The sequence below is a fragment of the Canis lupus genome, chromosome 17 (assembly GCF_048164855.1).
Source record: "Canis lupus baileyi chromosome 17, mCanLup2.hap1, whole genome shotgun sequence".
Taxonomy (NCBI): domain Eukaryota; kingdom Metazoa; phylum Chordata; class Mammalia; order Carnivora; family Canidae; genus Canis; species Canis lupus.
Window position 1 is genome coordinate 13136727 of NC_132854.1, and position 27720 is coordinate 13164446.

Genomic DNA, 27720 nt, shown 5'->3' on the forward strand with positions numbered 1-27720 from the left:
AGAAAGACACACATCCAAAGTTAATAGGAAAAATATAAATCTAACTGAGAGTAGGTGGGAAATAAGACCTTGGGGTTTTGAGCTGTATTTCATTTCATCAGAATGGAGCCCTACCCTTTCTGGAGTCCTGCCACCATGAGGCCAGCACTCACTCATCACCGCTCCCCTTTAATGGAACCAGCAGATACTGAGTTGCAGAGGAAGCAATTGCCAGGAAAAGCCATGTATAGACTCCAAGAAGGGTTCTAGAGAGGAGGACCTAATTATTTCACAGAGAAGTTTCTAGATCTAGGGGAGGAAGAGATAGCAGTGGAGGTGGCAGAAACCTCCAGAGAAAAGGTTAAGGAGAGATGGGGTTGGGGGGGAAAGTAGAGACTAGGAGCCAAGGGACTGTCCAGGCAGGACCCTTCTGGCTTAAAAGGTAGTGGCTGCCAATCTTGGTACATATTGCAAAATAACTTTTCCAAAGATGCTGCCATAACTTACTCCTCCACTGTGGTGGTTTTAAAACACGGCCACAAATTCTTTGATTCTCCTTCTTGGAGAAGTGGGGTGGTTCTATGTCTGCTCCCTTTGAATCTGGACAAGCTTGCGACTTGGTAGAGTAGAGGTGATTCAGTGTGACTCGGTCAGAAAAAGCCATGCATCTTCAAGCTTATTCTCTACATACACTTGCTCTTGGAGCCCTGAGCTGCCATGTAAGACATTGCAGCTGCCCTAACACCACTATAATCAAGAGGCCACATAGTGGTGCTCCACCGGACAGTCCCAGAGGACCCCATCTCTTACCATCTTAGCTCAGTATCAGGAAGTGAGTAAAGAAGAGAGTGGGTTCTCCAGCCCCACTGTACCTATCCCCGGGCTCAATGGCCACCCCAGCCTTTGGGTCATACCAGCTAAGGATACTGTGAAGTGGATAAGATCCATCCCCACTGTGCCCTTTCTAAATTATCCACAAAATCTATGCTAAAATGGCTATTTTATGCCATTAAACTGTGCATGGCTTGCTGTGAAGCAGTAGATGACTGGGACACCCACTAACCATGCTTGAGAATGCTTACTACTTACACCTTAGCCCACTCTTGGTATTGGCAAACTTTTATATTTGCCAATCCTTTTTTTTTTTAAGATTTTATTTATTTATTCATGAGAGACACAGAGAGAGAGAGAGAGAGGCAGAGACAGGCAGGCTCCATGCAGGGAGCCCGACGTGGGACTCAAACTCGGGTCTCCGGGATCTCGCCCTGGGCTGAGGGTGGTGCTAAACCGCTGAGCCACCCGGGCTGCCCTATATTTGCCAATCCTATAGGTAAATGGAATCTTCTTTTTTTCATTATCCATTAACATTTCTTCATCCATGAACTGACTTTATATCCTTCACTGGTTTTGCCGTTCAGTTGTCTCTTCTTGTTGACTCATATTATCTTGATTCTTTAAGGAAATTAGCCCTCTGCTATCATATACTGAATGTTCTTTTCTGTTTTTTTTTTTCTTTTCTGTTTTTATATTTGTTTATGGTACTTGTTTTTGCAATAAGAAGTTTTTAATTTTGGGACTCCTGGGTACTTCAGTGGTTGAGCATCTGTCTTTGGCTCGGGGTGTGATTCCTGGGTCCTGGGATCAAGTCCTTCATTGGGCTTCCCACAGGGAACCTGCTTCTCCCTCTGCCTATGTATGCCTCTGCCTCTCTGTGTGTGTCTCTCATAAATAAATAAATAAAATCTTTTTAAAAAATCTTAATTGTTGTATTATCAGATTCATCCTTTTCAATTTTTTTCCTTTTCTTCCTCTTCTTTTTTTTTTTTTTTTTTTAAGATTTATTTATTCATGAGAGACACAGAGAGAGAGAGAGGAACAGACACAGGCAGAGAGGGAGAAGCAGGCTCCATGCAGGGAGCCTGGAGTGGGACTCCATCCCAGGTCTCCAGGATCAGGCCCTGGGCTGAAGGTGGTGCCAAACTGCTGAGCCACCCGGGCTGCCCCTTCTTTTTCTTTTTAAGGAAACTCTATACCCAACATGGGCTCCAACTCATGATCCTGAGATCAAAAATTGCATGCTCTACCAACAGAACCAGCCTGGCACCCTTGTTTGCTTTTATGATTTCACATTTTTGCATTATGCTTGAAAGGGTCTTCCCTGGCTTTTTGAAAAATCACTGTATTTTCACACTTTAACCATTTATTTTTATATAATTCATCTATCTAGTATTTATTTTAGCATAAGAAATAGGACATGGAACCAACTTTTCCTTTTTTTCCAAAGGGCTAAACACCATTTGAATAATGACAATAGGGACGCCTGGGTGGCTCAGCGCTTGAGCATCTGCCTTCCTCTCAGCGCGTGATCCTGGGGTCCAGGGATCCAGTCCCACATCCGGCTCCCCACAGGGAGCCTGCTTCTCCCTCTGCCTGTGTCTCTGCCTCTCTCTCTGCAGTCTCTCATGAATAAATAAATAAAATCTTTTTTTTAAAAGAATAATGACTGTAATTAATAATAATATGGATAGGAATAACCCAGATAGTTATAATAATCCATCTCTTCTACACTTGTTTGAAATACCAATTTTATCATATAGTAGAGTCCATATTCTTTTCTACTCATCTGCCTATTCTTGTCCCAGTAGCAAAATGTTTGTGTTCATAGTTCCATAACATTTTACTATCTAAAAGAACTTATACCCCATAATTTCGATGTTTTCCTGCCTAGTTTTACAAATATCTTTTTCTGGATGAATTTTAGTATCATTTTGCCAAGTTCTGAAAAATAATCATATGCACCTTGGTAAGAATCACTTTGAAATTTTTACCTTTAACTGTAGGGGTTTTTTCTATCTATAATAGTAATAATAGCCAAAACATATGTCTATTACTACTTCAGTGAATACATTCTTTTTTTAAAGATTTTATCTACTTAGGGGAATCCGTGGGTGGCTCAGCGGTTTAGCGCCTGCCTTCGGCCCAGGGCACGATCCTGGAGTCCAGGGATCGAGTCCTGCGTCGGGCTCCCGGCATGGAGCCTGCTTCTTCCTCTGCCTGTATCTCTGTCTCTCATGAATGAATAAATAAATAAAATCTTAAAAAAACAAACAACCGCTAGCATGCTTTGTGTAACCTGCCTTTTTTTCCCTCACTACACTATAGTCTATTTTCCATTTAATGTAGACTTACACATTCTACTTTTTATACATACATAGAAGATTTATTTATTTATTTATTTATTTATTTATTTATTTATTTATTTATTTATTCATGAGAGACACACACAGAGAGAGAGGTAGAGACACAGGAGGAGGGATCCCTGGGTGGCGCAGGGGTTTGGCGCCTGCCTTTGGGCCAGGGCGCCATCCTGGAGACCCGGGATCGAATCCCACATCAGGCTCCTGGTGCATGGAGCCTGCCTCTCCCTCTGCCTATGTCTCTGCCTCTCTCCCTTTCTCTCTCTGTGACTATCATAAATAAATAAAAAATTAAACAAAATAAAATAAATAAAAAGAGACACAGGAGGAGGTAGAAGCAGGCTCCCCAAGAGCAGGGAGACTGGTAAGGAGCTTGATCCCAGGACCCTGGGATCATGATCTGACCTGAAGGCAGACGCTTAACTGACTGAGCCACCCAGGCGCCCCTCTACTTCACCTTCAAAAGGAGAAATTTAGGAGGAAACCATAGGAAGGTCACAGAGTGCAGTGATTTTGAATCTGGCCTGTGATCTTGCCTTTTGATTATCAAAAAATGAAGTGATACGTAAGGGGAAAGTATATCATTGTTGATGGTTACTTGAAGCATTTGCAAGAGAAAATTGAGAACTGAAGTAGGAATGGGGTTGGGGAGGGTATCTCTATCTATATCTACTATCTATCTATCTATCTATCTATCTATCTATCTATCATCTATCTGCTCATACCCACGTGTATACGCACAATGGAAACAGCAAAGCTCTTTGTCTTATTGATCTCATGTATGAAGGCCCATGCAAAATAACTCTGATACTTAGTAATACATGGTAGGAGTTCCATATGTATTACATAATTATTCTCTCCTTTAAATTGGATCTTCACACATTTTAAAGCAAAAATAGAAAAAAAAGTTCATTCCCCCTCCGCCACCCCAACAATTGCTGCCAAAGATCCTTAAAGCTAATGCACGCTGGAAGATTATCAAACATAAGTTAAAGGAGGCACCTGGGTAACTCAGTGGGTTAAGTATCTGACTCTTAATTTTGGTGTAGGTCATGGTCTCAGATGTGAGATCTAGCTCTGTGGTGGGCTCCACGCTCAGTGGGGAGTCTAATTGAGATTCTCTCCCTCTGCCCTTCCTCTTCACTCCCTATACACATGTGCTCTCTCTCTCTCTCTCTCAAATAAATAAAACTTAAAAGAAAAAAAAAAAAGCATAAGTTAAAGAAGAAATCATCTACTTGCCCCTACCTGGATAGGATGACAAACAATTAGCCCACATGGACACCTGCATCTCTGAGCTTTTCTGTTCCCTCAGCATAGCTAAGGGCAATTGGTCCTCTTAACCCCCAAATTATCACCAAATCTGTGGGGGGAGTTTCTAGACTAATTGGGCTTTAACATCTTTATCCTCCTGTGTGGGATCACAGCTGCTAAAATACGGTTCTTAATCCTTGAAAAGAAAGTAAATCCTAAACACAACCACACCTTTTTCCTAAGCAGTAGGATATTGCTTTTCTCAGCAAGAGCTCTGTTCTTCAGCTCATTAGTAATGGAGTTGAAGGTGGACACATGTAGCAATAAACTAGTACTTGGTTGAATTATTCCTCTGCCCTTTCATACAAATTAAGAATACAAGGGGAGGGGCGCCTGGGTGGCTCAGTCGGTTAAGCATCTGCCGTCAGCTCAGGTCATGATCTCAGGGTCCTGGATGGATCCTCAGTCTGGCTCCCTGCTCAGCAGGGAGTCAGCTTCTCCTTCTACCATGCCCCCACCACGCTCTCTCTCTTTCCCTCAAACAAATAAATAAAATATTTTTTTAAAAAAGAATACAAGGGGAAAGGAAGAATTATTTATGAAGTAATTTCTTTTTTTTAAGATTTTATTTATTTATTCATGAGAGACACAAAGAGAGAGGCAGAGATATAGGCAGAGGGAGAAGCAGACTCTCTGCAGGGAACTTGATGCAGGACTCGATCCCAGGACCCTAGGATCACCACCTGAGCCAAAAACAGATGCTCAAGCACTGAGCCACCAGGGGCCCCCGTGAAGTAATCCTCATTAAACATTCAAGCATAACTTACATAAGTATGCAATGCCTAATCACAAATTATCTCTAAATATTTGTTTTATTTTTTTTAAGATTTTATCTTATTTATTCATGAGAGACACACAGAAAGAGGCAGAAACACCCGCGGAGAGAGAAGCAGGCTCCTTGCAGGGAGCCCGATGCAGGACTCGATCCGGGGACTCAAGGATTGTGCCCTGGGCCGAAGGCAGATGCTCAACCGCTGAGCCACCCAGGAGTCCCAAAATATTTCTGTTTTAAATCTGAGTGAAGAGTAACCAAGAGAAATGGACTTAAGTGACAGTAATCTAAAGTCAATTAAGTTCTTGCAGTAAGAATTTATGCCATACCAAAAAAGAAAAATGCAAAAAGGAGAGGTAGAAAATTTTCCTCTCTTAGAATTGCTTAAACATAGAGCAGATTTGTATATTATCAATGGTTCTTCAAGACTGCTCTATAATTCAAGATAGTAAAACTTTATTTTTTTAATTTTTTAAAAGATTTTATTTTATTTATTCATAGAGACAGAGAGAGAGAGGCAGAGACACAGGCAGAGGAAGAAGCAGGCTCCACACAGAGAGCCTGACGTGGGACTCGATCCCGGGTCTCCAGGATCACGCCCCGGGCTGCAGGCAGCACTAAACCGCTGCACCACCGGGGCTGCCCAAGATAGTAAAACTTTAAAAAATGGCAAAAGATTTGAACACTTAACAAAAGAGGGTATACAAAGAACCAATGATGAAAGAGCTTTTTATTAGTCTGAAAAACATAGATTAACAACACAGTGAGATGCACTATTCATCCAACAGAATTGCTAAAATTAAAAGACGACCAACATCAAAATTTGATGAGGAGATAGAGCGACTAAAACTCATACATTGCTGATGAAAATGTAAAATGGCACAACCACTTGAGGTGGGGGGGTGGGGAGTCTGGCAGTTCTTTATAAAGTTAAACATATACGCACTGCAAAACCAAGTAATTCCACTCCTATGTATTTGCCCAAGAAAAACAAGAACATATGTCCACAAGAAGACTTGCACAAAAATGTTCACAACAGCTTTGTTCATAAAACTAAAATAAATAAATAAATAAATAAATAAATAAATAAATAAATAAATAGGAAGTGAAGGGAGCAAACAGATGCCCATCAACAGAATGGAAAAGTAGGCTATGGGATACTCATATACAATGGATTTATAATTCAGTAATGAAAAGGAATAAACTAGGGGTGCCTGGGTGGCTCAGTCAGTTAAGCATCTGCCTTCAGCTCAGGTCATGATTTCAGGGTCCTTGTATCGAGTCCTGCATCAGGTTCCCTTCTCAGTGGGGAGTCTGCTTCTCCCTCTTCCTCTCCCTCTCCCTCTGCCCCTCCCCCCTACTATGCTCACTTTCTCTCTCTCTCAAAATAAATAAAATCTTTTTTTTAAAAAAGTAAACTACTGACATTAATGAATCTCAAAAACATTTTACTGAGAAAGGAACTTCACACGTATAAAGTGTACATATTGTCCTTTTCTATTTATGTGATGTTATATGATACACAAACCAAATACACAGAGAAAAGCTGAGAATGGAGGTTGTCTCTGAAGGGCAGAAGGTGGAGATCGCCTGGTGAGGACAACATGAGAAAATCTTCTGGAGTGATTATGATGTACTGACGGAGTTTTGGGTCACGTAGATGACTTTGTGAAAACCTAGTGAGTATAGACTTTGAGATTTATGCATTTCATTATATGTAAACATTACCCCAAAAGAAATGAAACAGAGCAAATATTGAACTCTGGCAAATGCTATTCACTCTGAACTATTGAGGAGGAAGAGTACTTTTGCCATGTACCTTGAAATAGATTTTTTTTAAGGTTTTATTTATTTATTCACAGAGAGAGAGGCAGAGACATAGGCAGAGGGAGAAGCAGGCTCCCTGCAGGGAGACCAAGGAAGGACTTGATCCCAGGAGCCTGGGATCACACGCTGAGCTGAAGGCAGATGCTCAACCACTGAGCCACCCAGGCGTCTCACCTTGAAATAAATTTAAAAGGAAGGTCAGTTGATGGATGGTTAGTGAGAGAGAGAGAGATAGAGAGGTGATAAAGGAAGGAGAATAAGACGTTAATTATAGAATGTTGGTGGTGGCTAGAAACATGTTCACTATAAAAATGTTTTCATCTTGTATGCTTGAAAATTGTATCATAAAATGGTGAAGTCCACCTCTAGGTAAATACCCAAGAGAAATGAAAACATATGTTGTTTTTTTTAAGCAGGCTCCACACCCAGTGTGGAGCCCAATGCAGGATTGAACTCATAACCCTGAAGTAAAGACCTGAGCTGAGATCAAGAGTTGGATGCTTAACCGACTGAGCCACTCAGGCACCCCAAAACATATGTCCACATAAAAGCTTACACAAGTATTTATATGAGCATTATTCATAATAGCCACAAAGTGGAAACAACTGGAATGTCCATCAAATGGTGAACGGATAAACCAGATGTGACATATCTGTAATGGAAAAGTATTTGGCAGTAAGAAGGAATGAAGTCCTGACATGTGCTACGACATCCATGAACCTTGAAAACATGATGCAGGGTGAAAGAAGCCAGTCCCAACAGATCACAGATTGTAGGATTGCATTTATGTGAAAGCTCAAGGATAGGCAAATCTACAGAGATGGGAAGGTTAGAGGTTGAAGGGAAGTGGGGACTGACTCTTAAGGGGTGTGGGGTGTCTTTTTGAGGTGATGAAATGTCCCAAAGTTGATTGTGGAACTCTGAAAATATATTAACAGCCATTGCATTGGACACTTTAAATGGGTGAATTGGAGGGTGCCAAGGTGGCTCATTCTGTTAAGTGTCCAACTCTTGGTTTCTGCTCAGGTCATGATCTCAGGATCATGATCTCAGGGTTATGAGATGGAGCCCTGCCTGGAGATCTATGCTCTGCTTGGAGTCTGCTTGTGATTCTCTCTCTCCCTCTGCCCCACCCCTCTCTCTAAAATAAATAAATAGATCTTTTAAAAGATAGGTGATTAGTATGGTATCTAAAGTTTAACTCAATAAAACTGTTATAAAGAATACAAATCTAGGGATGCCTGGGTTGCTCAGTCTGCTGAACAGCCACCTCCTGATTTCAGCTCAGGTCACAGTCTCAGGGGCCTGGGATGGAGCCCTGAGTTGGGCCCCCTTCTCAGCAGGGAGTTTGCTTCTCCTCTCCCTCTGCCCCTGCTTGCTCTCTCTCTCTCTCTCTCTCTCGCGCGCGCGCTTTCTTTCTCTCTCTCTCAAATAAAACAAAATCTTTATTTTGTTTTATTTTCTTCTTTAAAAAGAAAAGAAGAAAATACTGGAAGGAACATTATTAGGATCAGTACTATTATCACACAATTAATTCCCTGATTAATTATAGATCTCTTGCTTAACATGAACAGAAAACATCTTTGTCACATATTCTAATACATATGTTTTAATACATATTTCTTAGGAAGGAATTTCTAAAGTCATGGAACATATGAACCTGGTATTAATCTTTGATTTGTCAAGCTGATTCTAACTGGAGGACTCGAATATTCTAGCAGACATTTTGGAGGTCTGTTTTTTTGTTCATTTTTCACAATTTCTAGCGACAGATGTCTTCATTCAAAGTTAGAAATGTCTGAACACACCCTGCTGGTCACCCCAGGTACCTTTGAAGTCCCAGAGGGGCAGAGAGACCCAGAAAATGAATGTGTGAAATGAGGAAGTTATTTTTTATATAGGCCACCAGTTCTCAAACTTGGGTATATATTGGAATCACTTGGGTGTCTTTAAAAAAAAAAAAAAAAAAAAAAAAAAAACACTGACACTTCTTATTCCTCCCAGAGATCCTGATGTAGTTGGTCTGGGGTGCAGTGTGGGAACAGAATTTTTTAAAGCTCCTCAGGAGATTCTAATGCTCAGTCTGGTTGCAAACCACTGACTCCAGACCTATCCCAAGCTCTGGGAGAGCCAGGTTGGAGCAGAGGCTGAGCTCAGAACCTAAATCCAAATAGTGGGATCTCACCCCCTCCAGGTGGCCCCAAGATACCAGAACCCCCAGCAAGGCTGACTGAGTGTGATGCCATCATCCTATTTTAATTTTTCAAAAGAAAACACATAACATGATTCCAAGTCCAAGTTTCCTCAGCCTGACCCCACCCCCCAGAGAGGCACCACTGCTGATGGTTTCTTCTTTATCTTCTAGGGAATCAAAACCAATTCAGATATATGCTCTTTTTCTCTTAAAAAAAAAAAAAGAAAGAAAAGAAAAGAAAATGTAGAACTTTTATGATGCTATTTTTTTTCTGGGAAAAATCTTGGAAATAATTTCATATCAATAATTACAGAGCCTCCTCAGGGACACTTGGGTGGTTCAGTCAGTTAAGTGTTGGCTCAAGTAGTGATCTCAGGGTCCTAGGATTGAGCCTTGTATGGGGCTCCCTGCTCAACAGGGAGCCTCCTTCTCCCTCTTACTCTCCCTCTGTACTCTCTCTTTCAAATAAAATAAAATCTTTTTAAAAATTGAAAATTAAATAAAGTGCTTCCTCATTTTTTTTTACATCTGGTATTCCATTATATCGATGCACCAGAAATTATTTTTATTTTATTTTTATTTTTTTAAAGATTTTATTCATCTATTTGAGAGAGCAAGAGAGACAGAGAGACAGAGTGACAGCAGGAGCAGGGGTGGGGGGCACAGAAGGAGAGGGAGAAGCAGACTCCCTGCCAAGCACAGAGCCTCATGTGATGCTCAACCTCAGGATTCTGGGGTCATAACCCCCGCAGAAGGCAGACACCTTAACCAACTGAGCCACCCAGGTGCTCCGCACCAGAAATTATTTTTAAAATTATTTATTGACAGGCATTTCCTATCCCGTATTATAGCCAGTGCTCCCATGAATCACCCTGTCTGTGCCATTTTGCACAAGCATGAATACAACCACAGGATGAATTCCTAAGATCAGAATTGCACATTTATAATATTGATGGACATTGTGAAATCGCCCTCCAGGGGGTTGTTGCAATTTACACTTAAACCAGCAATATATGAGAGTTCCTTCTTCTCCACTGCCTCACCAGAGCAAGGGGTGGGGGGGTGTCCCCCATTTAACTTTTTTGCCGGTCTAATAAATTGAAAATGATATGTCAGTGTAAGTTGGTTTGCATGTCTTTCTCCTTACTGGTGAACTTGAATGTCTTTTCCTACATTTAATATTCTTTCATAATTCCTCCCCTATGGTTGTTTACTCATATTCCTTGTGGTCCACTGGCAGCACAGAAGAAATAAAACCTCTCAGAGCCCATGGTTCCACCTGCTGTCCATACAACCCATTAAGTTAGTGATTCTCCTGGGAGGAGCAAGGAGGTGGGCGGATGGATGGACAGAAGTAGAAGCCCTTTACCTTGACAAAAGGAATTCACGCTATTTACATAGCCGAGTGGCCCTTATACATCATCATTCATTCATTCCTATAATATCCACTACAAAGCATAGCCTAAGGACGAAAGTTGAAAGAACAGAGGAATTAGGATGTGTGGCTCAAAATTACTTATAACTATAGATATCTTTCTTCCAATATCCCTGTGTTTCTTTTTTATGAGTATTGATGTGCAGTTCTACAATCATTAGCCATCATTAAACTACCATTTCATGTTCTTCACATTTTCTTGGCATTAAGCTATTCCAAACTGAGCTAATTATCCAAAATTTGAGACCATGCTTCCCCCATTTGCAACCTTTATGCTTCCAGCATTTTTCCCACAACCTAAAAGTACAAAATTTCCGATTTATGCTTCACTGTTTCCCCAAAGCCTTCTCTGACTTGAGAATTGTATGTGTGTCTATCCCTTTATTTAGTTTGGTTTCCTTTGGTGTAAATTTGAAGACCTAATAAGGACTTTCTAATGGCATCTAGTCAATCCCACAGGCTTCTTGTAGGACAGAGGATACCAATTTCTTATTTTAAAGCATTTCCAAGGAAAGACCTTTCATTTTCTCAAAAATTCTCTATTCCAGTGTTTGTGATCTAGTCATCAAAATAACTTTCCACCATCTAGTGCCTCAAAATGATCTCATTGACCATCTTAATGTAATTTGATGCTGATCACTCCTACATCTTTCTTTAGTTCTCACAAATCAGTCATTGAAGCAGATCCGCACTGTAATTAACTTGCGACTTTGATTTTTTTCAATGGTAGAAACAATTCTATATTTGTTTCCAAATTCAGTTGTGCAAAAAATATCATCTAAATAAATGTCTATTCCAAACTTCATCCCTCCAGGCAGGAAGAAACTCACCCCCAGGTGTGGAGGGATTGGGGGTGAGTAGGTGTGTGCTTCCCTCACTCCCTCATCCACACCTCTCACAGGATAAGAGTTTCAGCAGGTCAGGTAGTATCAAGGTGTTAGGGAGACTCTCTGGAGGCCACATTCCTGTCCTGGGCTATAGCTCTGCTCTCTCCATGCCCTGCTGAGGGGCAGAGGCTCTGTTGGCAAAGCTGAGGACCACAGGTGAAGCAGGGTTCCTGCCACCTATGGGATCACAGGCTCTTCTTTCCTTTTTAGCGTGAAAGAAATCCCTTCTCTTCTCTCTTTCCTTTGGAGGCACTACCTCTCTCTCTCTCCTGCTGCTACAGAAAACCCAAATATCTCGGGGCACCTTGGTGGCTCAGTGATTGAGTCTTTGGCTCGGTCATGATATTGAGCCCTGTATAAGGCTCCATGCTGGACTTGGAGCCTGCTTAAGATTCTCTCTTTCCCTCTCCCTCTGTCCCTTCCCCCTAAAACAAAACAAAAACAAAAACAAGAGTTAACAAGTGTTAGTGAGGATATGCAGAAAACGGGACCCTTGCACAATGCTTGTGGAAATGGAAACTGGCACAGCCACTTGGGAAAACAGTCTTCCATTCCTCAAAAAAATAAAAAATAGAACTACCATGTGACCCAGTGATTCCCACTCCTGGGCATAGGATACAAACTGTCAGCTATAAGATGAATAAAATTCTGGGGATCAAATGTCCAACACGGTGGCTACAGTTAACAACATTGGATTGTATACTTGCAATTTGCTAAGACAAATTCTCACCACACACAGAAGAAAGTAATTATGTGAGGTGATGGATGTGTTAACCTGATTGTGATAATCATTTCACAATGTATGGGGGTACTGAATCATCATGTCGTATATGCTAAATACATATAATTTGTATTTGTCGTGTATATCTCAATAAATCTGGGGGGTGGGAAGGTGTCAGCAAGGCTTACCTTCTCTGAAGGCTCTAGGGGAGAATCTGTTTTCTACCTTTTTTATAATCTCAAGAGGATGCTTGAGTTCCTTGCCACATTACCCCAACATCACATGTCCTTGGTCACCTTCTTCTCCCACTCTAACTCTCTTGCCTCCATTTTATAAGGACTTTAAAAAAAGAGAGAGAGAGAGAGAGATTTTATTTGTTTATTCATGAGAGACACACACACACACAGAGACAGAGACACAGGCAGAGGGAGGAAGCAGGCTCCACACAGGGAGCCTGATGTGGAACTTGATCCTAGGTGCCCCTATAAGGACCTTTGTGATTATATTGGTCCACTAGGATAATCCAGAATAATTTCCTGAGGGCAAGATCCTTAAATTAATCATGTCTGCAAAGTCCTTTTTAGTACGTGACAATATAATCACAAGTCCTAGAGATCAGGATGTGGACATCTTTGCAGAGGTGGAGGGTGCATTTTTGTATCTACCACACCCACCATCTCCTCACTTTTCCATCCACAGAAGAGAACTAGAGACAGAACGATATGACTTAGTCAAGGACTGAATATTTATTGAGCACCTACTATGCACCAACTATTCTTTTAAACACTAGGAATAGAGAATAAAACAGATAAAAATGCTTCACCTCAAGAAGCTTCTATTCTAGGGGTACCTGGGTAGCTCAGTAGTTGAGCATATGCCTTTGGCTCAGGACATGATCCTGGGGTCCTGGGATCCAGTCCCGCATCGGGCTCCCCCGCAGGGAGCCTGCTTCTCCCTCTGCCTGTGTCTCTGCCTCTCTCTGTGTCTCTCATGAATAAATAAATAAAATATTTTAAATAAAATAAAAGCTTATATTCTAGTGTTGGGGAAGACAGAATATGCATAGTATATGTGCAAAATCTGTAGTGATTGAGATGATAAAGAATTCTAAAGAGAATAAACAATAATACAGGAGGAAGGGAGTGAGTGCCTTCAGGGCTTGCAATTTTGGATAGGGTGGCCAGGAAGGCCTTATGAGAAGGGACAAATCCAGAAAAAAACAAAACAGAAGACAGTGATGGAGAACTACAAGGAATATCCATTTAGGGACACCTGGGTGGCTCAGCGGTTGAGCATCCGCCTTCAGCCCAGGGCGTGATCCTGGAGTCCTGGGATCGAGTCCCACATCAGCTCCCTGCATGGAGCCTGCTTCTCCCTCTGCCTATGTCTCTGCCTCTCTCTCTCTCTCTCTCTCTCATAAATAAATAAAATCTTTTTTAAAAAAAGAAATATCCATTTATAAGAAATATAAGAACCATCTGTATGGATATTGGGTGAGAGGGAGCAGTATAGGGAGAGGGGAAAGCCACAGAAAGTTCCTGGTATGTCTGATACTAGCAATGAAGCTGGTATGTCTGGGGCAGAAAGGCCCAGGGCTAGACTCACAGGGGTTGGGGACACAGAAGTGAAGGAAGAAGAATGAAAGAGAATGACAGGACTTTGGCTTTGACTCGGGGTGAGATGGGCAATGTTTGGAGAGTTTAAACAGAGGAGGGACACCATGTGACTCATGAAAGCAGGAGCTCTCTGGTTGTTGTATCAAGAGTTGAAAAAGGGGTGGACGCAGTAGCCCAGGCAGGAGATGATGGTGGTGTGGATCAAGGGGTAATGATACAGGTGGCAGGAAGTTGCCAGAGTTTGGCAGGGCCAAGAGGATTCACTGACAGACCAGATGTGGATGTGAGGGAGACAGGAATAGGGGGCCAAGGATGATTTAAGTTTGTTTGGCAACTGGAAGAGTGGAATTACCATTTATTGAGTTAGAGATGACTAGCGAAAAGAGGTTTGGGGAACAGATAGGTTCCGTGTTGATCATGCTGAGCTTGGGTTGTCCATTCAGTATCTAAGAGGAAATGCCAAGAGACAGCTAGATGTATGGTCTTAGGGAAGAGGTCCAGTCTAGAGTTAACAATTTAGAAATTGCTATGGATTGAATGTTCACATCATATTTTGAAACCCTAATCCCCAATGTGACAATATTTGGAGATGGGGCTCTAGATTAGGGAGGTGATTGAGGAGGACATGAGGGAGGGCCACCAGGATAGGATTCATGCCTTTGTAAGAAGGGGGGGAGAGAGAGAGAGAGAGAGAGACATCCCCCCTCCCCCGCTCTCCATATGCAGGAACCAAGGAAAGGCCATATGAGGACACAGCATGAAGGTAGCCATCGACAAGCCTGACAGTCCTCAGCAGGAAACAAATCAGCCAGCATCTCGTCCTTGGGCTTCCAGGAACCAGAATGGTGAGAAATAAATGTCTGCTGTTCAAGTTGTCCAGTCTGTTGTACTTTGTTGTGGCAGCCTGAGCTGACTTAGAAGTTAAAAGCATCTAGGTGACATTTGATGCCAAGGACCGAGGAGCTCACCAAGAGAGTGAGTGAAGCTAGACATCCAAGGACTGAGGCTGGGGACTCCCAGGACTTGCAGTCAAAATAATAAGGAATGGGTTTCTCTGCTTTTCACGCTGAGTCATCCACAGTAAGTCGTATCTCTGCCATATGGAAGGAAGAATAGATGATGTGACAGAGAGCCAATTTTGCAAACCCCAAATTGCAATGTTTGTTTATTTCTAATTTGATGCTAATTTAAGTGCCCTCAAACATGAGGCTCACCTTTGTGTGTGAGCTTGCTCAGGATGCTGTAACAAAGGACCAAAGGCTGGGGGCAGAACAAAAATTAATTTTCTCACAGTCTGGAGCCTGGAAGTCCTTAGACTCAAGGCATTGGCAGGGATGGTTTCCTCTGGGCCTCTCTCCTTCATTTGTAGGTGGCCATTTTCTTCCTGTGTCTTCACATCATCTTACCTCTGTGTGTGTCTGTGTCCAAATCTTCTCTTCTTATGAGGACACCAGTGTTACTTGATTAGGGCCCATCCTAATGACTCATTTATACCCAGTCACCTCTTTAAAAGCTCTGTCACTGGGGGATCCCTGGGTGGCTCAGCGGTTTAGTGCCTGCCTTTGCCCAGGGTGTGATCCTGGAGTCCCGGGATCGAGTCCTGCGTCGGGCTCCCGGCATGGGGCCTGCTTCTCCCTCCTCCTGTGTCTCTGCCTCTCTCTCTCTCTCTCTATGTCTATCATGAATAAATAAATAAATAAATCTTTAAAAAAATAAAAAAATAAAATAAAAGCCCTGTCACTAAATAGTTGCATTCTGAGGTACTAGGGTTTAGGACTTCAACCTACGAATTTTAGGGGGACACAACCCGATTCATAACACTGCTTCTAGAAGTAAAAGAGTTTTCCTTTAGTCTTTGTGTCTTTGTGTTCATATAACTTCTCACTTCATCTGTGACTGAAACTGAGGCACCCAGGAGCCTTCAGTGTCTAGTCCTGCCCAGTAAAGAGACCCTGTCTTCTAGGGACACTGCAGAGTCCACTTGAGTGACCACTGGCTTGGCTTGTAGTTTCTTGGGCATATTGTTCAAAGGCTAGCAAACACTAAGTGGACTGAGAAACATCAGATGAGGGTATGACCTGCAGATGTCACCTCCCAGCCTTTCCTCAGTGCCATGGTGGCAAAATCCTGCCACATTTTGGGGTTCTCATTGTGTTCACTTGCCCTGCCTTTGCAGGGGGAGCCATGTTGGGTGAATAGATAAAGACACTGCAGAAGCACTGGTCTAGTGATGAGGACCCTTAAGACAGGGGGGAGAGTTTTAGTAGCTAATAGAGCAGGTTGCTTGATCCCCTTGACCTCATCACCTCTTTGTTGGTAATTGAAGACAATAGCCTTTGTCTTTGGTGTCCCTAAACTGATTTTTTTCCTAAAGCAGAATATTTGGGACCCGGTTTGTGGAGCATAGAGGGATCAAGACACCAAAACACAGAATAGGGGCCTGTAAAATGGCGACTCTGCTTTGTGTTCAAAACTACACTTGGGATACACACAAAATACTGTATGTTAGGAAATCTGAGAAAATAGTCAAGGAGGATGACATGGGAGCAAAATGGAAATCACAAAATAAGTGGTAGAGAAATAAAACAAAATGAAATATAAAATCTGACTTCAACCTAATCTGATTCTCTAATGTACTATAACTTAAAAATTTGATATTTAAAAGAAAGTAGAAATATTCAAAATACATATCCATTAAAACCAGTAGTTCTGAAAGATTAGAACATGAATATTATTTTGTCTTCTTAAAAATATTTTTTAGGGCAGTCTGGGTGGCTCGGTGGTTTAGCGCCTGCCTTCAGCCCAGGGTGTGATCCTGGAGACGCGGGACTGAGTCCCACATCAGGCTCCCTGAATGGAGCCTGCTTCTCCCTCTGCCTGTGTCTCTGCCTCTCTCTCTCTCTCTCTCTCTCTGTCTCTCATGAATGAATAAATAAAATAAAAAAAAAGAAATTCCTGTATAAATACGTGAGTTTGTTTAAAAAAAATATATAAAAAAATTTTTTAAACAAATAATTAATTAAAAAATATATATATATATTTTAGGGATGCCTGGGTGGCTCAGTTGGTTAAGCATCTACCTTTGGCTCAGGTCATGATCCCAGGGTCCTGGGATCGAGCCCCACATCGGGCTCCCTGCTCAGCAGGTGGTGTGCTTCTCCCTCTCCTGCTCCCCCTGCTTCTGCTCTCTCTCTCTCTGTCAAATAAATAAATAAGATATTTTTTAAAAATATTTTTATATTATATTGAAAAATCTTACAATAATATATAAAGTCAAATGGGAATATATGAGAAGTAATTCAAGGTATTTATAAAAAAGATATCACATAAAAGTAAATATTGTTCAACAACACTCCCAGAACTTGTAGAGTTTATTTGTAGACCACAGAATTCATGCTGTCCAACTCACCATCATTTGCCAGAATTATGTGCTATCTATGTGCTATCTTGGTTCAGTTATGTACTGGCAGTGTAACCCTCAACATCTAACTTAATTTTTCATAGCCTTTGTTTCTGCATTTGTGGAGATGAAAATTGCTTTCTCACATGGCTTTTTGGAGGATTAAGTAAAATCATATAATTAAAGCATTCATGTAAATAAAACACCCTTCTCTTAAAAAAAAAAAAAAAAAAAAGGTGGTGGTGGGGAGTGGGGCAAAAGAAAATATTCTGCTGGGAAGTGGTGCCTGACCTGGTCATTCGTCAGTGCCTCCTTGGGGTTTTCACACTTCATGGACTGGGCTCCTAGGGATACCCTAGTGGCATGTGGCCTCCTGTCTCTCCTCGATTGAACCCATGTGTCTGGCAGACATCTGTTGGATTATTTGACCATCAGACCCCACCTCCTCCACAAATGCAATCCTAACCCATCCCATCAGGCAGCACTCAATGGGCCTGAGATGGGCACTCAATCCAAGAGGACCCTAAGTCCCTTCCCTAAGAATCTGGAGCAGAAGGGAAGAGAACCTATGTCATCTATCTCTATGGCTGTAGCACGTAAACTCAGAAACTGTTGTTGATGGATGTTTTCTACCATATGAACTAGAAAACAGAGACACTGACTTTGCAGTAGGAAAGAAGACAGACACAAATATTCAGAGGGAAGCAGAGGCAAGAGGCAGAAGGGTGTATTTGTTTCCCAGAGCTGCCATATCCAAGTGTCTTAGACTAAGATGGCTTAAAAACAACAGAAGCCTATTGTGTCATAGTTCTGGAGGTGAGAAGCTGGAAAGCAAATGTCAGCAGGGTGATGTACCCTCTGAAAGATCTAGGGAGAATCTGTTCTATGCCTTTCTCTTCGCTTCCAGTGTGTCACCGTCTTCCTGTTCCTTGGTTTGTAAAGACATCGCTCAAGTCTCTGCCTCCGTCTTCACCTGGTGTTCTTCCCTCTGTCTCTGGTCATCTCTCCTTCTCCTTGTCTTTCTTTCTTTTTTTTTTTTTTTTTTTTAAGATTTATTTATTTATTCATGAGAGACACACAGAGAGAGGCAGAGACACAGGCAGAGGGAGAAGCAGGCTCCATGTAGGCAGCCAGATATGGGACTCGATCCAGGATCCCAGGATCACGCCCTGAGCCAAAGGCAGACCCTCAACTGCTGAGCCACCCAGGCGTCCCTCCTTCTCCTTTTCTTATAACGACACCAGCCATATTAGATTGGAGCCCACCCTACTCTAGGGTGACCTCCCCTTAGCTTGATTACATCTGCAAAGACCCTCTTTCCAAATAAAGTTCTGTTCACAGTTAGGTGTTCGACCAATCTTTTGCGGGACACAGTTCAGTCCAAAACAGGAATTCTGGGATGCCCGGGTGGCTCAGCGGTTGAGCATCTGCCTTCGGCCCAGGGCCTGATCCTGGAGTCCCGGGATCGAGTCCCGCTTCGGGCTCCCTGCATGGAGCCTGCTTCTCTTTGTGTCTCTGCCTCTCTCACTCTGTCTGTGTCTCTCATGAATAAATAAATAAAATCTTTAAAAAAAAAAAAAAACAGGAATTCTTGGATTCTCTACTGCCTCCACCCCTGGTTCCATTTCTAAGGCGGCTGTATCCTGGCTTTTGTATTTCTTGTAATGCCTGAGTAATAAAGCCCATTGTTACAAGAGCTAGCCAGATCTGATTTGTGCTATTTCTTGTCAGAGAGTCCTAATTAATGTGCTAGGCATGTTCCAACGCTGTGATTATTTCCTCTTTCCACACCTGAGACATGCTGCAGTTTTTACATTTTTTTTTGCTAAGTGCCAAAAGGGTGGGGGTTGGGGTTGGGGGTCAAAGAGGAAAACCATGCAACTCACAAAATGCAGATTTCTGATCCAATCACTCTTCTGAGAGTAAAGTCATCCAAAGATAGCATTTTCCAAACCATATTGTACAAAACAGGGTATCGGGAAAATGGACAACAAAGATGGTTGTATTTTAAATTTTATTTTTGTAAAGCATTGTATATGAGGAAACAAGACCTGAGAGATTTGCAATTTGCCCAGGGACCCACGGCCAAAGCACCAAATTTGTGACGGAACCGCGGCCTCTCCTTCCCACTGACCATCAAATTCAATGTGAAGTCGTGAAGACCAAACACTGCTGTAATGTTTCAGAGTATCATTTGATGAAATTGTCTGAATTTTCAACTGTCTACAGAGAGCCTTCTGGGTACCAGGTACTAAACTAAATGTTCCAGAGACAGAGACCGCCACCAGCACCTATGAAAGTACATAAATTAAAATCATTATTATCTTTAGAGAAGCAGAAAGCAGATCGTAATTCGGTCCAGGGCCCACTCCACGAGCTCTGTGCGAGAAACCAGTGAGATCCTTTCTCCCTAATTCTGCATTTCTCATGTTTTTAACAAGACCCTGTTTCCACCGTACATGAAAATTTTGCTTTTGTCCCCCGTTCTAATCTGTGCTTCTGAAATGAACATTTTAGTTTAAAACATATGCAATAACTGACTGAACAAAAAATGAAAGGGGACTGTTTTAGATTAACAAAGACTCAAGAGACAGAACAAAAGAACATGTGTGGAATTTGTGTGGATTCTGACTCCAACAAAACAAATGTAGAAAGGCTTTTTAAGACAACCAGGGGATTTTTATTATGGTCTGGGTGTTATGATTCCAAAAATTATTGTTAATTTTGGTAGGTGTGGTAAATGGCCCGTGGTTATGTAAGAAAATGTCCATAATTTTTAGAGATACATGATGAAGTATGTAGGAGTAAAATGGCATGAAATCTGAAATGTGCTTGAAAATATTACAGTGAAGCAGGAAAAGAGAAAACAAATATGACACAATCTTGGTGATGACTTGCTCCACATTTTGTTTTATAGAAATTTATTATACTATCTTTTCTACTTTTGTTTGAAACTTTTCATGGTAAATTTAGAAAATACATGTAAATAAAGTACCTATAAAGTTATCACACGAGAACCTGTCTTTATGATGTAATAAGTGCGTAAAGTCACACAGACATTTTGCATTACATAGTCTCGCAAGTGAATTCTTGGTGCTCTTGGTCATGGCAGCGTATCTTTTTTTATTTAATAAAGTTTAAAGCAAATCCCAGACATCATGTTATTTCTCGCAGGCATCCTTTCGGGATGGTTTGCTCAAAATAGGAAGGAAATAAAAAATTACTGCTTCGTGGCAGTTTCATTCTGGTGCAGGCAGTTGGGGGTGGACAGGCAGTCAAGACGGCAGTAAATATAAACATATCAAGTAGTGTTAAGTGCTAACAAGAGAAACAGGTGCAGTGAGGGCACACAGAATGATGGGGCAGGTGCAATGTTACGTGGTGGCAGTCAAGTTTTCCCTGATGCAGGTGTCAGAGCAGAGCCCTGAGCCACGTGAGGAAGCCAGTGATGGGGAGAGCCCTCCAGACAGAAGCAGCAGCATGGATTCGTGAGTCTGGGGAAATTAGCAGGGGATGGCAATGGGTGATGAGGTCAGAAAGATGCCTGGGCCAGATGAGGTAGGGCTGTGTTGGGGAGGGGTCCCCAAGTCTACTCCCAGGTTCAGTGATTCACAGGAGGACCCACAGACCCAGCATGTGGGTCCACAGCTACGATGTATTACACCGAAAGGATCCCAAGCAAAATTACCAAAGGCAAAGGTGCATGGGACAAAGTCAAGGAAGCCAGGCACAAGCTTCCAGAGTCCTCTGCCTGCAAAGTCACACAAAACATGCTTAATTTCCCCACGCAACATGTTGTGATAACACGTGTAAGGGGGTGTCCATCAGGGAAACTCATTACAGACTCAATGCCCCGGGGTTTTTATTGGGGGCCCACTACACAGTACCCTCTGCCTGACACGTATCTAAATCCCAGGCTTCCAGAAGGAAATCATGTGTTCAGCATAAACCATATCCTTTGTAGAAACAGTTTAGGCCCAGCAAGCCACTCTTACCAGTTAGTGGTGGGAACCTTCCAGAAATTTAGGTTCCCAGATGCCTACCAAGGGCTCACCCTGTAAACAGGCCCACACATGCTTGCAAGAGGTCCCTAGGTGTTTGGGGCCTGTGGGAAGGGGGAGCTTCAGAGACTCTGTGGGCCAGTAGAGGCCCAGGAAGAACCAAATGAGACAGCCACCTGCCAGGGTCCAGGGCCAGGTGCCAATGTGTCATCCCAGAAGGCCAGATGGGGCCAGTCACATTTCAGCAGTTTACCGGCAAAGGGACTAGAAAATGCTAGAAGATCACAGCAGGAAACAGCACACATCTAGAGGAACGAGCATAATTCTGGGGTCCCTTGCCCATCCTGCCACCATGAGGTCAGCTAAAATGCTTGCTATGGACCGAATTCCGCCCCCTCCCCCAGATCCATATGTTGAAGTCCTGCCCCCCAACGCGATGGTATTTGGAGGTAGGGTCTGTGGGACATAATTAGATTTGGAAGAGGACCTGAGCACAGGGCCCTCACAATAGGATAAGTGTCCTTACAAGAAGAGTTAGAGCTCTCTCTACCTCGACTGGCCCCCGTGTGAGGACACAGCAAGAAGGTGGCGGTCTCTAAGCCAGGAAGAGGGCTCTCACCAGAGCCTGAGTGTGCCAACACCCTGATCTTGGACTTGTGGCCTCCAGAACTGTGAGAAGGTGAATGGCTGTGAAGTCCCCCTCCCTATCTTCGGTACTCTGTTATGACACCCGAGCTAAGACACCACTTCGACCCCAGATGACATTAAAGGCAGGAAGAACTATTGGGACTTCATCAAGATAAGAAGCTTTTGCACAGCAAAGGATACAGTCAACAAAACTCAAAGACAACCTACAGAATGGGAGAAGATATGTGCAAATGACGTATCAGATAAAGGGCTAGTTTCCAAGATCTATAAAGAACTTCTTAAACTCAACACCAAAGAAACAAACAATCCAATCATGAAATGGGCAAAAGACATGAAGAGAAATCTCACAGAGGAAGACATAGACATGGCCAACATGCACATGAGAAAATGCTCTGCATCACTTGCCATCAGGGAAATACAAATCAAAACCACAATGAGATACCACCTCACACCAGTGAGAATGGGGAAAATTAACAAGACGGGAAACAACAAATGTTGGAGAGGAGAAAAGGGAACCCTCTTACACTGTTGGTGGGAATGTGAACTGGTGCAGCCACTCTGGAAAACTGTGTGGAGGTTCCTCAAACAGTTAAAAATATACCTGCCCTACGACCCAGCAATTGCACTGCTGGGGATTTACCCCAAAGATACAGATGCAATGAAACGCCGGGACACCTGCACCCCGATGTTTATAGCAGCAATGGCCACGATAGCCAAACTGTGGAAGGAGCCTCGGTGTCCAACGAAAGATGAATGGATAAAGAAGATGTGGTTTATGTATACAATGGAATATTACTCAGCTATTAGAAATGACAAATACCCACCATTTGCTTCAACGTGGTTGGAACTGGAGGGTATTATGCTGAGTGAAATGAGTCAATCGGAGAAGGACAAACATTATATGTTCTCATTCATTTGGGGAATATAAATAATAGTGAAAGGGAATATAAGGGAAGGGAGAAGAAATGTGTGGGAAATATCAGAAAGGGAGACAGAACGTAAAGACTGCTAACTCTGGGAAACGAACTAGGGGTGGTGGAAGGGGAGGAGGGCGGGGGGTGGGAGTGAATGGGTGACGGGCACGGGGGGTTATTCTGTATGTTAGTAAATTGAACACCAATAAAAAATAAATTAAAAAAAATAATAAAGGCAGGAAGAAAAGGGAGGAGGCCAATACTGAAGTGACATGGTTGAAAAATCTAAGCATTTATCCAAAAGAAATCAAGTAATTTAAAAGAAACCTTTCAGGGCACCTGGGTGGCTCAGTGGGTAAGCATCTGCCTTTGGCCCAGGGTATGATCCTGGAGTCCCGGGATTGAGTCCCACATCAGGATCCCCGCAGGGAGCCTGTTTCTCCCTCTGCCTGTGCCTCTGCTTCTCTCTCTGTGTCTCTCATGAGTGAATAAATTAAGTAAATACATATTAAAGCAATAAAAGATATCTTTCTTTTTACAGAAATAGTCTCTATGAAGCATATCAAAAATCTATAAAACCTAATTTTAAAAATCCCCAATTAAAAAAAGGGGGGGTGGGCGCCTGGGTGGCTCAGCAGTTGAGCATCTGCCTTCGGTCCAGGGAGTGATCCTGGAGTCCCGGGATCGAGTCCCACGTCGGGCTTCCTGCATGGAGCCTGCTTCTCCCTCTGCCTGTGTCTCTGCCTCTCTCTCTCTCTGTATCTCATGAACAAATAAATAAAATCTTTAAAAAAATTTTTTTTAAATAAATAAAAAATCCCCAATGGAAGCTTCAATTTTAGTGCTTTTAAAATGTAACATTCTATGTCAACACAGTTGTTTAGAGCACTTTCCCTAGGAAACCTTAAAATTTAATCAGAATTTTAAAAATGTTAAACAAAGAACATAAGCAGAATTTTCATGTTTCTGTATTAGATGTATTAGAAAAACATAACTGAAAACCATATGAATTTTATGGGAACTGAAAACCAAATAAACCAAAGAGTGTCTTTTGAAGTCAGTGTACAAGGTTAGAGGTGGCTTCCAAATAATTTTGTTTGGATCTTTTTAAATAATAGTGAAAGGGAATATAAGGGAAGGGAGAAGAAATGTGTGGGAAATGTCAGAAAGGGAGACAGAACATGAAGACTCCTAACTCTGGGAAACGAACTAGGGGTGGTGGAAGGGGAGGAAGGCGGGGGGTGGGGGTGAATGGGTGACGGGCACTGAGGGGGGCACTTGACGGGATGAGCACTGGGTGTTATTCTGTATGTTGGTAAATTGAACACCAATAAAAAATAAATTTATTTTTTAAAAATAAATTTATTATTAAAAAAAAAAGAAATAACATTTCTAATGCCCAGTGAAGACAAAGTAGCCAGAAATTATAGAGCCACAAAAAACTTTAGTGCTGAGTTATAGGAAAAGGGGAAGTACTTTGATTATGCTCTTGCCCCTAGAAACACTTGTTATTTCATATATATTAATTTTTCCCCCTGAAAGAGACTATTTAAACGAGAAGAGGATGACACAGTGAAGTAGAGTTTAATATTTTCCCTTTTACTACTCAGCAGAGTGGAGTGCTCACAGGGAGATCAGCTTGGTTAGTGAATTAAAGAAGCTGCATTTTGTACATCTGAAGGGTGTGCGTAAACTTGCAACCCTGTATGCATTCAACGAATACTTATGAGCACCTACCACTTGCTAGCGCTGCCGGGAGCTAGGTGTTTGGGAGGGTGAAGGTAAGATAGACTGGATCTCTCCTACCGTGGGAATGAAGTTGTTCACCTCACGAAGTGGAGCTGAATGTGGCATAGGTGGTCAGGGAGGACCTGCCCCAAGATGTGCCCATTAGGCTGAGACCCCACATTAATGCACAGGATTTAATCAAGAATGAGAAGGACAGTTTGTCTGAAGGCAGGGTCCAGAACAAAAGCATCCTGGAGCATATGCCCCTCAAAAGCCAGGGCAGCATATCAGTCAGGGTTCTTCAAAGAAACAGGACATGTATGTGTGTTAAGAAATTTGTTTCAAGGAACTGGCTTATGCGATTGTAGGGAATGACAAGAGCAGAATTTGTAGGGCAGGCAAGCAGGCTGGAAATTCTCCCGCTGGAGCTGATGCTGCAATCCTGAGACAGAATTTTTTCCTCCTTGGGGAAATTCTGATCTTTGTTAAGACCTTCAACTGATTGGTTGAGGTCCACCCAGATTATCGAGGGTAATCTCTGTTACTCTAAATCAGCCGATTAGAGATGCTGATGAAATCTACAAAATGCTTTCATGGCAACACCTAGGTCAGTAGTTAGTTGACTAACCTAGCGTAGGTTGAATAACTATAGCCTAGTCAAGTTGACACAAATAAGCAACCGTCACAGATGGGACCAACATTATAAGCAAGCCAGAGGAGCTGATCTCCATGTATACCCAGCAGGTCATAAGTGGACTGCGGTATAACCAGCCAAAATTGGGCTGGTCAAGGGCTAAGCCTAAGAGTGCTGTCCAGGTCTGGCCTTTGATCAAAGTCTTCTTTAGATTATTAGGGTTGAGGAAGCCACAGTCCTCCTATGCACTCTGTTTTTCACTGGAGGCTTTCCTTCCCCATCTGGCTGCTGCTGAAAGCAAGGCCCTCCCAGAGAACCAGACCTCAGCTGGAGCTAAACCCTAGCCGCCAACATAGAAGGACAGGGCTTTATCTTTACCTTTATTTTAGCTCTGCATTTGTCCACTTGGCAAATATTTATTGAGCTCGTACAGTGTACCAGTGATGTGCTAGATACTAGGTATAAAGAGGTAAATAATAGCTTACATTCTAGCAGGGGGGGCAGATGTTTATAACAGCAGACAGGTAAATGCCTCAGATAATTTCAGATAAAGAAGTGCCAGGAGGACATGAAACAGTGAAATGTCATAGGGAGTGGCTGGGAATGGGGACAGGTATTGGTCAGGGTGGTCAGGGAGGACCTCTCTGAGGAGGCGACATTTTAATTTTATTTTTTTATTTATTAAAGCTCTTATTTATTCATTCATGAGAGACAGAGAGAGGCAGAGACATAGGCAGAGGGAGAAGCAGACTCCCTGCAGGGATCCTGATATGGGACCTCGATCCCAGAACCCTGGGATCACAATCTGAGCTAAAGGCAGACGCTAAACCACTGAGCCACCCAGGTGCCCCTAGGAGGTGACTTTAAAAAAAAAAAAATTATTTATTTTGGTGGGGAGAGGCAGAGGGAGAAGGAAAGGGAGAGAGAGAATGTCAAGCAGACTCCCCACTGAGAGCAAAGCCCAACACAGGCTCCATCCCATGACCCTGAGATCATGACCTGAGCCAAAAGCAAGAGTAAGATGTTTAACTGACTAAGTAACCCAGGGGAGTTTTGAATAGGAGGTGAATTTTGAGCAGGGACCCAAGTGATGACAAGTTGGTACATGAAGAGCAAATATCATCCTGTTGATTCATTAAACCATTATCGAACAAAACCAAACCAAACCCTAGTGTTTATCACATGAATTAAGCCTCTTCCTATTCTTTCTTCAGCATGAGATTCATGCATTGTATTTATGTAACAACCACATTTTCTTGTTTCCATATCTGATGCTTTGACATCCTGGGGCCTTGCTGACCCTGGATGGACAACACCTCCCTGAGCTAGCCAATTTCTAGAGAGAAAATTTGCCTGCAAGATCATCTTTTAAATGCCAACCAATCCAGAGCCCACACCCTCAACCACTTCCTCTCTTGGGCTCTCCCTCTCTATGCCCCTATTCCCGTGTCTTAATCACCCCAGAACCATATACCAGACAATCAGGGACGGATCTCCTATACCCTAGAGCCCACTGGGATTAGCAAACTAGCAAATCCTAAACCAGCCCAACATGCCTTGCCTTGTCTTTCCCAAGGAAATCACAACAGGTGGGCTCTTGCTCACATTTTCTCCAACTGACTCTGGTGCTTCCCCATGGAGCTCTGTGTGGTGTGCCGTGCCCTCTGTTTCTTCCTTCTTCCTTCTTCCTTCCTTCCTTCCTTCCTTCCTCCCTTCCTTCCTTCCTTCCTTCCTTCCTTCCTTCCTTCCTTCCTTCCTTCCTTCCTTCTTCCTTTCTTTCTTCTTTCTTTTTTCTTTCTTTTTCTTTCTTTCTTTCTTTCTTTCTTTCTTTCTTTCTTCTTTCTTTTTTTTTTCTTTCTTTCTTTCTTTCTTTCTTTCTTTTTTCTTTCTTTCTTTCTCTCTTTCTTTTTTCTTTCTTTCTTTCTTTCTTTCTTTCTTTCTTTCTCTTTCTCTTTCTTTCTTTTTTAAGATTTTATTTATTTGAGAGAGAACATGAACAGTCAGGGAGAGAAGAGGGAGAGGGAGAAGCAGGCTCCTGGCTGAGCAGAGAGCCAGATCCAGGGCTCAATCCCAGGACCCTGAGATCATGACCTGAGCCAAAGGCAGACGCTTAACCAACTAAGTCACCCAGGCTCCCCATACCCCGTTTCTAAGAAAGATTGAGAAGAATAAAAATATCTTCCTTTATAACGGTCATTTCTGTGTCTGTATGTCTTATCATACCTAATTAAAACAAGTCCCAGGTACATTTTTTTTTAAGTTTACATTGATCTTCCTTAAATTTCTACCTGTTAGCCTTGGATCGGTGTCCTGAGTCGTCGTCATTATTTGAAACTCCTCGGTTCGTCCTCTCTCACTGTATGTATCCCTCTGCTCTTTGTATCATCTGCAGAGTTGCTACATGTCTCCTGTATGTTCATGTTCATCTCACATTACACCACTAGGAGAGTCAG

At 42.5% G+C, this 27720-nt stretch overlaps 1 long non-coding RNA gene across 7 annotated transcripts in view; it reads left to right on the top strand.

Annotated features, from left to right (window-relative positions):
- Window positions 1–27720, top strand: part of LOC140607911 (uncharacterized) — a 66944-nt gene that overhangs the window by 1830 nt on the left and 37394 nt on the right. For 5 of the 7 annotated variants that reach the window (XR_012009832.1, XR_012009828.1, XR_012009830.1 and 2 more), the window contains exons 2-4: window positions 14669–14787; window positions 19418–19590; window positions 20751–20830. This is a non-coding gene — a long non-coding RNA (uncharacterized lncRNA). The remainder of the gene's footprint in view (window positions 1–14668; window positions 14788–19417; window positions 19591–20750; window positions 20831–27720) is intronic. The other 2 variants (XR_012009831.1, XR_012009827.1) reach the window with 2 other exon arrangements.